Below are 14,041 nucleotides of genomic sequence, written 5' to 3'. Positions count from 1 at the left end.
AAAGTTTAAATGGGCCTTTCATGTTATATCATTAAATTTAGTAATACTATTTCTCGGGCATTAGGTTTTAACTCTTATAAGAATATACATATTTTTTTCTGTTAATGTACAAATATTTTTCCGATGTGTTTTGGATATTCCTTCTCTAATAAAAAGAGATACCATTTTGTTTTCGGTTGTACAAGAAAGAAGATCAAGCATTTTTCTTTTTTAAATTTAATAAGCCACATTAAAGAAGGAACGTTGCAATGCTACACGCTACATTAACGACGTCTCCAGAGTAACTGAATGACGGTTCATATGGAAATCGCAGGTAAGCGTCTCATACAACAACGCCCCCTATAGTTCGTTGCGATCGCGAATACTGGTTTACGGAAATGAAAAAGTTTTAGAATTTAAATTAAATTGCTTTTTAATGATCAACACTGATTACGTGCAATGCAAAGGTACGGCGGAGATGTCAGAAAATAATCACTACGACGACGCAAACGTCACTTTTTGTGCGTAAAACCGGTCTGTCAAAAGCGTGTTGCTTTTCTAAACCCCCCCCCCGGGAAAGTTAAATGTCCTTATCCCCTATATTAGTCCCTGATTCTATCAAAAAAATAGCGAAAAGATATATTGTGCACTAATATAGCCAAATAAGGGGAAAATTTAAGACATGGCAAACCTTACACTTAATTTATGTTATGATAGTACTTTTCTTAAATTAGTTTTCGGCTCACGACCTGTTACAATTTATAAATTGCAGAAAACTCTTATGAATGGTAAAACTACGCGTACATTTAAACACTAATCACAATAATGAAACTTCTTATTAGTCCCGCAATGGACTGATCGTTAAGACACGGTTCCGAGCAGATCACCGAAGTCAAGCATCACTGGCTGCGGTCAGTGTGCGGGTGGGTGACCACTTGGATCAGTCTGCGTAGGGACCGAAGGTGTGCGGTATTGGTCCTCGTTAAACTGTGCTACCGTAAAGTGCTCGACTTCGCGTGCAGGTCGTCGGGCTACCGAAGCGGAGGCGCCATCCCCTCTGCAGAGGATGAAAATTGTGATGGCATGTCTTCGGATCATCCTCCGGGATGTTTCCCAGACCGTCGCCAATAGCCCATTGTGCAGCTCTAGTGCGACGTAAATTAACAACAGCAACAACAACTTCTTAGAATATTACGCCTGTTCACTTCACTCATCGCCTCGCATAACATAAGCGGAGGAATACACCGGAAGTTTTCCAAATTTGTTTTGGTTTTAAAATGTTTGTTATTGTTTCCCATAGATTTTCAATCAGTCAATCATCCATTACTTCAGTGACTAAATATGCCAAGAAATACGGAATTTGAACTTGTTTATTGAAATTGAATAGATCAAATTCAACTTTATAGGACGCTTAGAGTCCTGCCAAAAATTGAGACTAACTAAAGCCTGCTGAAGCTGAAACTACAGATTATTAAGCAAAAATCTAGATAATAATGTGATGTTTATGTATTTAATCACTGGAGTATAATAGTGCTCGTGCAGCGAAGTATATTTTCTATTTCCAATTTGTTTGTTTATACTATATGTTTATTTATACCAAAGACAGTCGAAATCTTTTATACTAAGGGATAAAGTTAATTCGTTAATTAGAGCTGAGCTAAATTGTCGAAATTTAAAACTGTAATTCACAAAAATGAACTTTTGAATTGAATTTTTATAAAATATCAAAACTGTAATTAAAATTTAATTGTTAAATATGTTTTCTATGCAAGAGAAAGCTTAGAAATTGTAACACTTAATAATCTATAAACTTAAATAATATTTAAGTATTATTTATTGGAAGCAATATTTTTCGTTTTTTATTTTAAAGAATGTTTAATTCAAAAATCACTGATATTCACAGTTTTAGATTTAACACTTGTTTGTTTCTTCCAAAATGTAATTCTTTTTGTTTATTTAGTGCTAAACAATATTTGTTGATTGATTTATATTACTTTATAGTTAAGACTGCTACTTTAAATAAGTTTGCATTGAAGAAGCTCTTGTAAAGAAGAAAACCCTATCTTTTTTAAACCAGAGATAAATTTTTGTGGTAGCTATTTATTTAACTTAAGTTACATTTCAGTGCTTTGTGTATATACATACCCTCCAACTTATGAAGATTTTGAAAATAATTCTTTCTAGTGGTAGCGAACCAAAGTATAAATTTTTAAAGCAAAATGATCTCTCATAAAACTTTTATCAGAACTTAAGAATGTAGCCATATGGCCTGCACTTTTATAAGTAATAGTGGACAAGTTCCGCTAAAATTAATTTTTTTTAAATATTAAGACGTTAATTTTGCTACCATCTGAAAAGAAGATTTCTGAAACTACGGAAATTCCGTAGCAGTTGGAGGGTATGTATATACATTATATTTGGATATGTGATTGCTCACAAATTTTGTGTGAAATGCAAAATTTTAATAATTTTTGGAAAGGCGCAGAAAAATGTTTTTTTTTTTTTTGCTCATCTTCCCCCCCCCCCTTAAAATGGCTTAAAACATAAATTTCTTATTATTTTGAATTTATTTGTACCATTATTGTTCTTTTTTTTACTTTTCTTACAAGAAATGAAATGTTTGCATAAATAAGTGATTTTTATAAATGCGGACAAGAAAATATACAGTGTAAAGTCTCATATCCGGAACCATCAGACTTCAGCTAGTCGGGAAAATGGATTTTTCTGGATACTAGGTCTTCAAGGTAAAAAAAACATCAAAATATCCTTGTTCAATAAAAATAACTAATAGAAGATAATTAACTCCAATTTCACTCAACGTATAAATCTACGTCATTTGCCAATTGTTATTTTAGCAGCTATTGTTACTGATATCCACACGATTTTTAGAATTTCACTATTTTTATGCGTCATTATCAGGGATTTGTCCAGGGTATATTTACTGCCGTTTAGCAGTACCTTCACAAATTCAACTTTAGGAAGAATGGTAGTTTCACAAAATACTTATAAAGCAAGTTCTCATGCAAACCCTGTTCTCGTTGCAATCTAGGGAAAAGTGGGGCTTTTTTGCCAGATGTCTTTTACGAAAAGGTAGCACATGTATGGTCAGATACTGCAATATGGTAAACCTAACCACTCACGCCATATCAAAGCGAGCTTTTTTTTAGCCGAGTTTTTTAAAATGAAACAACGAGGGTCTTCCTTTGTAAACTTTACAGAAAGTCAAAATTCGAACATTATTATAAGCATTCAAACATTATCTTAAACTATTGTAAATTTATTCTGACAGACCTTTATTTTTATGAAACATTTTTTTTCTCTGAAGCTTTTTTCTGTATGACCTAGTCGAAAATGTTCTCATAATAAAGACAACTTTTAGTGCTAGTACTGTTAAATGCATGTTTTTTATTAAATTCAAGTTGAAATTTAACTATGGACAATGATTTTTGTGGAATTTTAAAATTGGATGCAATTTTCAGCCCACGATTTTACAATAGCAAAATTATCTTTCATATGGGAAAAAATGTACAAAAATTTACCTGTCATAAATGATTTTTATTTAAAGTGACAATTTTTTAATATATTTTCATACGTTTCACTATTTTTTTTATTAAGTTTTTAACATAATTTTTGATTTTCACAAATTATATCTAAGTTTTCACAAAGTAGGTGCCTCTAAAAAAAACACACACACATACCCCTGATTATTAAAGGCCACGAATAACACATTTCAGTGAATAATTTCTCAACTATCCACGATTCCAGCCCTAATCCATGTTGTTGTTTTTTTAATCGTTTTTTGGATGGTTTTTAAAGCCTTATGGTATTATTTCGTTCAACGAACATCTAATCCCACGTTCAAAGAATCACTTTTTTACGTATTCAATTATTGGTAATTCACCCGCAACCACACAAAGATTTATGATTCCATTTTTGTGAGTTACTGTCAATCATTTTCATAGTTTTTAAAAAAATTTTTAATGCTACTTGTCATACTTGGGAAATTTCAAATCACCCATTTGAAGAGTCACTTTTTTATGCACTGGATTATTGGCAATTCACCCATAAAACCATATAGTTCTATTATCACAATTTTGTTACTGACACAGATTTTCACAAGGTTTTTAAAGTCTTGCACGTATTCGAATGGTCCAGATGACATTGTATAGTCCAGTACTAAGATCATTTTGTCGATCACATTTTTAACTATTTGGAATTTCCACATAGTTTTAATGTTTCCATTTTATTTTTGATATATACTATTACTGTACGTGTTTTTTGAAACACACTTTTAAAGAATCACTTTATTGCTTACTTTACATCTCAAATCCACAATATTTTCATAATGCAAGAGTTTTGCACATTCTAAAACTGAGTAGGTGATTCTTGGTGGTAGTAATCTTTTTATGCGAAAGAGAGAGAAAAATTTGTTTTTTTTTCGACTGACATGAAATACCTCTGAGATAGCGAATCTCAATTTTATTTTCAAAATAACTATTTTTTTTTATTAGATTACAACAGAAATCAGATTAAAATAAAAAATTTTGAAGTCTAATAGAAATCATGAAAAATTTGAAATGAAATGAAATTTGATGGAAAATGTTAAGATTTTTATCCCTTTATACAAAATTGCAAGAATTAATTTTTTTTTAAAGAAAAAAGAAAAGGGTTTTGTTTATTTTGATTTTTAAAAAGTGTGTGAAAAATAGACCCTTCCAGTAATCGGACATTCAGATATTCGGCTTTGTACTGTAGTTATAAACTGGCTATTCCTCTAGCTTTTGTGGGAGCTAAATTTATTAGTTGAAAGTACTTTTGAGCACCTTTCATTTGCTATGACATGTAGAAAACCTATTTTCTATTACAAAATCTAAGCTTATGTTTAAAAAAGATCAATAATAGATTTTTTTTTTGTAATTTTTTCTTTTTTTAAAATTTATTTCAATTTAATGTAGACTCTAATTTTTTTTTTTGTCAATTCCTTACATTACCAATATTAAAATAGAAAATAAAAGTTTTTTAAATTTAAGTTTAAATTATGATATACTGATTCTGATTTCTGAAGAGCGATTCTAAATGCTCACCTGCCAAACCATGTGTAATAGACAGTTCTATACTATACTTCTTCTCCTATTTATCTATTCCATTAGATAAACAGTTTTATACACTTTGGAACGAAGCTTATTAAATAATTATTGCATGCATTTTTCTCTCCTTTTAATTGAAATTCACAATATTTTTTTAACTTTTGATTTTATTCAACATTATTTGATAACATGTTTGAAAACAAGTGTTTAAGTATTTTAATTTTTGTTTACTGATTGAAAGCTGAAAGTTTGTAGCATTTTAATTGTCTTTTTAAATACATTTTATGCATTATAATAGATGGTTTATTTATTTATTTTTTCATTTTAAAAAGTAGAAATTTATTTTGATAATACTATGCCTGCCATCATTATTTGAAAAAAATTGCTTTGTAAAAACAAACTTTAATATCTATACTTAAGTGTTTCACCTCGATGATATTTTATTGTAACATGCTTACAAACAAGTGTTTCAGTATATTTTAATTTTTGTTTTCTGATTGAAAACTGAAAGTTTGTAGTGTTTGATTATGTTTTTAAATACATTTTATGCATAATAATCGATGGTTTTTTTTTTTAATTAAAAAAATTATAAAATGATTTTGAAATATATTATAGTATATTTTTTAAGGTATAGGCATCAGTGATGCGGAAGATAGTCAGTAAAGGCCTTAAAAATTTGAAATCATTAAAAATCCTTACTCATACTTTTAACAAATAGAGAAAATGTTCTTTGATGATCATCAATTTCAATTCAACTAAGTTAAAAACAAGTCAAGAAATAAAAAAGAATGCTCGTTTATTTTTAGCGGACAGAAAATGTCTTCCTTTTTTTTTCTCTTCTGAATGTGTGAAGCTTAGAAAACTGTTGTAACTGTTGGTCTTCCACCCCTTTGAAAAATTAAACATCCGTGACACCCATTTTATAAGGATTTAACAAGTTTAAGAAAAATATGCTTAAAGTGTATTTTTCTTTTAAAAATTTTTTTTTCATGGTGCATTAGAGCAAACTACTGATCTATTAAAAATGTTCTAGGCATTCAAGAACAGGTTGAAAGCATGTTTAAAAGCTTTTAGCTTATAATATATTTTTTGTTGAAAAATGAAATTTAACTACTATATTATACAACAGGTGAAGAAACTTAAAAAGGGTTCAGAAATATGAAAATGTTTGTTCTGTATTTAAATTATGCTGCACAAGCCATACAGTGAAAAAATAATTTAGTTTTGGAAAACTATCTTTTTCCTGTGTCATATGAAAATGTAGATGTCAGAGTTTATAATTTTACTTGAATTATAAAATTTGAATTTATGATTATATATTGATTTAATACGGAATTTTAATTTAACTTATTTTTCTTACTTTTTCATTATTTTGTATTATACCGGTCAAAATAGGTGAAAAATATTATATTTAGCATTTTAATAATTTTTTTTGTTATAAATTTCCGCATTGGACACCCTTGTTGCGTTGAAGTTAAAATTTACCAAACATGGTTCACTTCCAAACAATAATTTTTTTAATTTGCAATTATTTAGATCTGAGTGAAACAGTAATTCAGTATGAAATAATTTTTTTTTTAATTCGCTAAATCAATTATTATATGTTTGATGATACGTTTTTAAATATGAATGAAAACAAATATTTCAAACTGCTTTTTTTGTATTTTATATTTTAGAACAAGTGTAATTCCGACACTCTGAAACATTTTTTTTCATAACTATCAGATAGTTTTTTATCATTAAAAGATACCAAATTATATTTTTACTTGTCTATATATATATATATANTATATATATATATATATAAAAGGGATCCCAGTATCCCATCTGTGCCAAAGTTATTTCATAATTTCAATTATTAAATTACTTTTTTATTTTATTGACAGAAATATGCAAGTTTTTAAAATAACCACATTTTTATTTTAGTCTTGAAATACATTTCTATCTGCTTCATACTTGGCATGGAATATCAAAGTCCTGATCCATATATTGAGAAAAAAGGCACATTTTACCAGTGCAATTTGTGTGCTTCACATCTGAATAGTGTAGGTCAAGTACAGAGTCACATTTATGGAGCTAATCATCAATCACGTTTAAAAGCAGTGAAACCAGTGCTGCAACAAGCTGAAGCAAATGTAAATTCCACTCAACAAAAGTTTTCTACTTTTAGTTTAAATCTGGAATCCAACCTACCTCAATATGTTGAAAAACATAGATTTGGGTATAAATGTGCGTGCTGTGACATACCACTGAACAGTGATTCACAAATCATGAGCCATGTGGCAGGAGCTAAACATATAAAGAAAGCTACGTCTTTTTATGATAATAATTTGATTTCTAGCAGGGAAACAAAGATGGAAATTGAAAATGTGGGTCCACCAGCAAACGATCATAATAATGCTAAAATGTCCTCTGTTACATATAATCAAAATATATCTAACCCAGTCTTTAGTTCTGATTTACCTCCATATATTGAAAGATTTGAAGATCAATATAAGTGTGAATGTTGTAACACTATATTGAATAGTTCTTCACAAATTCATTCTCATGTGAATGGAATTAGGCACATAAAAACAAAATTATTGTATGATGCGAACCCTGCACTTAGTGCTGTTAAATCTGATTGTGGAAATTTAAACGGAACAAAAAATGAGGAAGAGTCATTTGATTTGTATTCAAATCTTAAACAAATAAATCCTGATGAATTGATGAAAAGTCTTAAAATAATTAAAGCAAATGAGGCTGTTATTTTTTAAATTTTTTCTTCTTTTTACTGTTAGTTTATAAATTGTATTGTTCATCTATGAAATCTATCTATTGAAGTTGTTATGCAATATTGTTGTATTTTAAATTTTTTTTTTTTGCTATGAAACTACTTGCATTTCTAATTCAGTCTTTAATTCCAATTTACCTTCATATCAGGGTGCATAGCATTTTTAAAAAGTGCTTATTTTTGATTTACATTTTTTAAGAGATCCTAAAGGTGCTTTTTTTATTTTCGGTTTGTGAAAAGTGCTTAATTTTTTGTCTTTTAGAATAAATTTTTTCTTTGCCTTGTTGATTGTTGTTCTAAATCACAAAAAATGCTTGATTTTTCACAATTTTCTCTGCAATATTTATCAGAAACTAGTTATTTTGTCCTGATTATGTAAAGTTTTTGAAAATGTTTTTGAATTTTATTGATTTTATGTTTATAAATTGAGAACTTTAAACAATAGAAAGAAAAATTAATTTTTATAACTGCACGGGTCCTAATTAAAAAAAAAAATTTTTTTTTTGGAAAGTGATTAAAAATATGTTTACGTTCTTAAAAAGTACTTAAAAGGTGCTTATTTTTTGTTGAAAAATCTGCCTACGCACCCTGTCTATACATTGAGAGATTTGCGAAAATTTGAAAAAATGTATTCTATGAAATTTGTATTTCATAAATGAAATGCTTAAAGAAGATACACATTGTCTTAATAGATACTAAATCTGTAATACTACAGGGTGGCTCCAAAATACTGTTACAAATATGAGAAACACTGTAACTGTAAGTTTACTTGAAAGAAATTTATTCGAATCGACCACCATCTTTATCGATTACTAAAGCTTATATTTTACGCCATTGTCCGATGACCATACGAATCAATTTAAGAGGTTATTTGTCCCATTCATGCAATAACAGGGTGGCCACCCACCTGGAAAACCTTGAAAACCTGGAATTATCAGGGAATTTTTTTATACTGGAAAAAACCTGGAAATATCAGGGAAATTTGAATAAAAACCTGGAAAAATCAGGGAATTTTAAAGAAGACCTGGAAATTTTTTCTTTGATAATTTTTTTGATTTCACTAATTTAAATAATTTACTAATTTTCTTAATTTAAATTATTTCATCCCTTTTTTTAAACGGAAATGTATTGCCAAGCAGTTGAAATATCATCAACTTAGCAATACTTTGCTTGCATCAAAATTTGCTCCATTACAGCTCTGTTAAATTAGAATGCCACATAAAATTCTCTCACTGTTGCTAAACGAATATAGAAACCTTTGACCGCTATGGGACTGTGCAATTTAGGAAAGATTCTGGTGGAGGTGGAAAAAGGGATTAGGATATTAGCTTCTGTTTTTAAATTCTGTCCTTGGGCATCAGCCCAATTATAGCTCCATTTATTTCTCAAGTTTGTTCTGATGCTTTAGTGGTAATTTTGATAAAATGTTTTTGTATTTTCAACTTTATAAATTCTCCAAAAGTTATTTGGTTATAATTTAATAATAATAGATTTCATATTGCATTCTTTTTCTGAAAGCTTTTCTACTCCCATTCAAAGAAATCTGTGAATTTTTTTTTTCAGCAAACCAACCCATCGCACATTTTTTTACAATCGCTAACAGCAATGTTTGTCAACAAATCATTACAATTGTTGCAGTAATGCTAATTTTTTTAATTTCATTTGAACCTTTTATAACATATTTTAATTTAAGAAAAAAAGGTTTTTTTAAGAACCAATTATATATTAATATTTAATTTTACTCTTTTGTTGGTCAATATATGATTTTTGATTCAAAATTTTGTACCAAAACATTAAAAAATCTTGCCAAATTGTCAAAAATTATTTCTTTCAAAATGATATGTTTAAAAAAATAATAACATTGTGAATAAAATATTTTATAATATAGACACTTTTCTTGTACACATCCTAGACATTATAAGAAAAAGAAACAAAAACCTGGAAATTTTAAGATTTTTGTCTGGAAAACCTGGAAAAATCAGGGAAATTTGAAACCTGATTTGAGTGGCCACCCTGAATAAAAAGCTCTGAGAAAGTCCAAAATTATGTACTGCTTATAGCATTAACTTTAGACTCTAGAATACCCCAAACATCGTAGTCTAAAGGATTTAGATCCGGTGAAGAAGGGCCAATTTTCTTGCTTGATAAACTCCGGGCAATTGACATGACCTGTGTTGTTTTGGCTCGGTGCCATGGTGCAGAATCTTGCTGAAATATCCAATCCTTTTTGGGATGCAATCTGTCATCATGTGGCAATAAATCTGTTGCCAATGCTTTCTCTTTGTAATATTTAGCATAGATTTTTACTCTTTTGCTGGTGCATTTCAAAGGAAATTTTCTGTTATTTGATACTGCAGCCCAAACCATTATAGAATTCTTGTTCTGAAAGCGTTGTACAGTTCGAACGCTTTCAGGTATATCATCGAAGGTTGTTGAATATACAACATTATTTCTAGCATCATAACTTTGTTCCGTGCGAAATATTTTATCATTCGAAAAGATTATTCTGTCAACGCTTTTGCTCCCGTGTCGATTCTGCGATTTCTTCCATCTTTGCTACTTTTTTAATTTTTGTGCAGTTGTAAAACCTTTAACTTTTCTTCTGCGATAAGCGCAAAAACCCAGATCTTCATTTAATATAACTTGCATAGTTTTCAAACTCATGTTCTCTCCTGCAGCTGTTTTATTAGCAGACCGTAGTGGATTTCTTTGTATCATTTCACGAATTCTTTAATGTGCTCTTTTGTACGAACTGTGCAAGGATAACCAAACCTGGGTCGATCTTTACAGCTATTAGTATATAATATTCGATTTATAGTTTGATATATAAATGTTCTATTAAATACAATAGATTCTATTTGCTTAAAGATTCTATCTGCAGAAAAACTAATACTTTGAACTAATAGTAATATGCAGAAAAACTAATATTTTGAACTAATAAGAAAAGCTAATAATCATTCTAAATATTTTGCTTTAAACTAAAATCGTCTGCACTTATATAAAGTACCACTCACTGGAATAGTGGGAGCGCAATAGTTTTACCAAACGTTTAAAATTAATTCATATTATTTTGGAATGTTACAGTATAAAGTAGTCATCCTGTACAGTGCTAAATACAGTAGGGAACCGATTATCCGGATTGGGACCATCGCTATTCCGGATAACTGATTTTTCCGGTTTTCTGAATCGATACAAAAAGCCGTTTTTTTATTGTTAAACCCAACTAAAAAAAAACAAAAATAGTTGGAAATAATCTTAAAGAGAAGGAAAAACGACGAAGTAATACACTAATGATTATTTCCCAAATGATGGTAAAGTAAACATCTTTCAAAAAAGAAGAAAAATCCTAAAATGTCATGAGGAAAAAAAAAATTTTTTTTTTAAAAAATGGCCGGAAAATTTATCAAATTTCGTTCCGGTTTTCTGATTTCCGGATAACGGGTTCTGTACTGTATTTGCATTGCAATAAAAATACATATCATTTCAGATTTAATCTGAAGTTGGACAAACTTTTCTACTTAATTAATATCAATACATTGTGAAATATTATAGTTTAAATTTTTAAAATATTCTCAAAATTCTGATCTCTTCAGCATGTTCTTGTTTTTCGTTTTGTGCTCTTTATCCCAAATTCATCTGTTTATTCAATTTTCTACTGCTTCTTTTATGAGCATTAGCTACAAATTTTATACATACTAATTATCTTAAATACTAAGTCTCATTCTCCTTTTATTTTCTGCTAAAAATATTGTTTTAAATTAATTGATAATTTTATAATATCATTATGTTGAGATCTTTTAAAATTAAAGTTTGATTAACTATTAAAAGTTTAATTGGTCTTTATCATTTAACATAATTTCATAATTTTTACACAGTTATCTATCAATCTAATGTAACAACAACGCCTATTGCACCACTCAACGAATGTTATCGGCTTTAAATTCCTATATTTTGTTTACATTTGTTTTGTTTTTTTGTTTGCACCTGTTAGGGTAAACGTGTGGTCTGTCACTAGTGAGCTGGATTATGGAATGCAGGGTTTTATTGTGTCTTTTTACTTAGTGGTTTAGACAGGGCTCCCGCGGGTCAGGGAAAACCTGAAATTGTCAGGGAATTCTATATTAACTCCAAAAATCAGGTGAAGTTGTAATTATTTGCATAAACCTGGGAAATTCTTGTATCATACATGGAAAATAACTTGTCTTTAAATTGTCAGTATTAGTAATCAGTTATTGAGATTCCAGTTAAATAATTGTAACATCTATTACAATTATTTGTAAAAATTTCCAATTTTAATCAAATTGACGTGTTAAAATTCATTTTATATAAAGTTTTCTATCTATAGTTCGGTTTTTATAAAACAGATTTCAGAACTAATGGCATGAAAGTTTTTTTTTTTTTTTTTTGCATCAGGATCATGTTTAAGAAGTTCAGTTTTATTCTAGGCAGAAAAACTATAATTGTTTCCTCTATAATGAAATGCATTTCAGTTTTTTTTCCTTTGTTTAGGCATGTTAGTATGTCAATTGCATTTAAATTTATTTAATTTTCATATTTTTTATTAATTGTGCAAAAAAATGCCCACATTCTAATATCTTTACTATAGTACTTTTCTTTTTCAACACATTGATAAAATTTTGCTTGCTTCACAGAATGATACGGAATTCACACTTGGTTTAAAATATAGTGACATCTTGATTTGCTAAAACTCCTGTGATACAAATTTGAAATATATACATATATATATATATATATTTTAAATAGAAATACTATATACGTTTATTGCCATCTTTCCATAATATTTTCTTTCTTGGTATTTCATCCTTAATTATTTATACTGACCTAAACTTTTTGGTTTATATTTGTCATGTAAAAAAAAAAAAATTAAAAAATTTTTCTTTTTTTAAAAAAAACTATGATTACCAAATAAAATGTTTGTTGTTGAATGAAAGATTAATTACATGATTTTTTATTATTTTTTTTATTTGAAGGGTTGGGAAAATGGAATATGAATAATAAAATATTTTTAGCATATATATTTTAATAATAAGTGCAAAAATCAAAATATATTCTGTATAACATTTTTATGGTTAGTACAAAATATATTTTATATTGACATTTTGTACTGCCTAGTTTTTTCTTAGACTATTAAAATGTATGTTTAAATCTTTACCTGATTTTAATACTTAAAAAACAAAAATCATTTATTTAACTTAAAATATTTATGAAATTAGAAATTGTTGAAATTTTAAAACAAAATTTTGGTTTCATTTCTCTGAAATGAGGATTATTCCGTAATTATTAAAGTATTTTGTTATAGAATTGTTACTACTTGGTGCACTTCTTATAAGATTATAATATGATTCTGAAGAAAGCATGATCACAATGGAATTGTGATCTTTTCTTTTTTAATTAATATTTTTCAATAAATATTTTGTTGAAATGTTAAAAGTTATAATAATACAAACCAAAGAGCAATTTATGAATTTTAGATACTTTACAAATTGTACTAACTTACATTATATGTTTTGCATCAGGTATTCATTTTTATTATGCAATTGTGATAAATAAATAAATTTTGTATTTAAAAATCTTGAAAGTGTGTATTTCCTTCCTTATATTTTTTTGAAAATAAATTTTTCTTTTGCCTGCACACATAGACTTTTTTATAATTATACATTTAGAAATGTTTCTAAATACCACACACAAATTTGTAAACTTGTTTCGTAGCTTAATTTATTTAATTACATTTGTTACAATAATTTATACCTATAAAAAGAGGGACCGTGTTTTGCTTTATAATCAGATTTGTTTACTTTTCCTCAATTTAATAATTTTCTATATTTCATTTCATAACTTTACTTTTTTATCTTTTATTTCTTTTTTAAAATTTTAATAAGGAAGAAATCTTTTGATAACTTATTAAACATTTTGTAGTTGTATTGACATGTAATGAATATGTTTAAAAAAACGCTTTAAAATACTACTCATGTAGCAATTTTTCACAATTTATTTTTAATAATTTGGTTAAAAAAAAAAAAAACATAATGGATTGTGAAATATTACTATCTTTAGAGGAATTTTTTTTTTAAAAAAAGAACTTTTATGCAAAATGGTTGTCAAGATACTGATAGCACACAAAATTTTAAACTACAAGTTTAATTTTGGAAGTAGTCCAAAATTGCTTCTAAACTCCAATTCG

At 27.9% G+C, this 14,041-nt stretch overlaps 1 non-coding gene across 1 annotated transcript; it reads left to right on the top strand.

The window, feature by feature from the left end:
* Positions 1-893: 893 nt before the first annotated feature.
* Positions 894-13,492, top strand: LOC122269574 (uncharacterized). Its single transcript, XR_011637857.1, has 3 exons — positions 894-1,525; positions 1,981-2,071; positions 6,993-13,492. It is a non-coding gene; the product is annotated as an uncharacterized protein (transcript).
* The last annotated feature ends 549 nt before the right edge of the window (positions 13,493-14,041 follow it).

This window comes from Parasteatoda tepidariorum, chromosome 10 (assembly GCF_043381705.1).
Source record: "Parasteatoda tepidariorum isolate YZ-2023 chromosome 10, CAS_Ptep_4.0, whole genome shotgun sequence".
NCBI classification, from domain to species: domain Eukaryota; kingdom Metazoa; phylum Arthropoda; class Arachnida; order Araneae; family Theridiidae; genus Parasteatoda; species Parasteatoda tepidariorum.
This window is presented reverse-complemented; position numbering and strand designations above follow the sequence as displayed.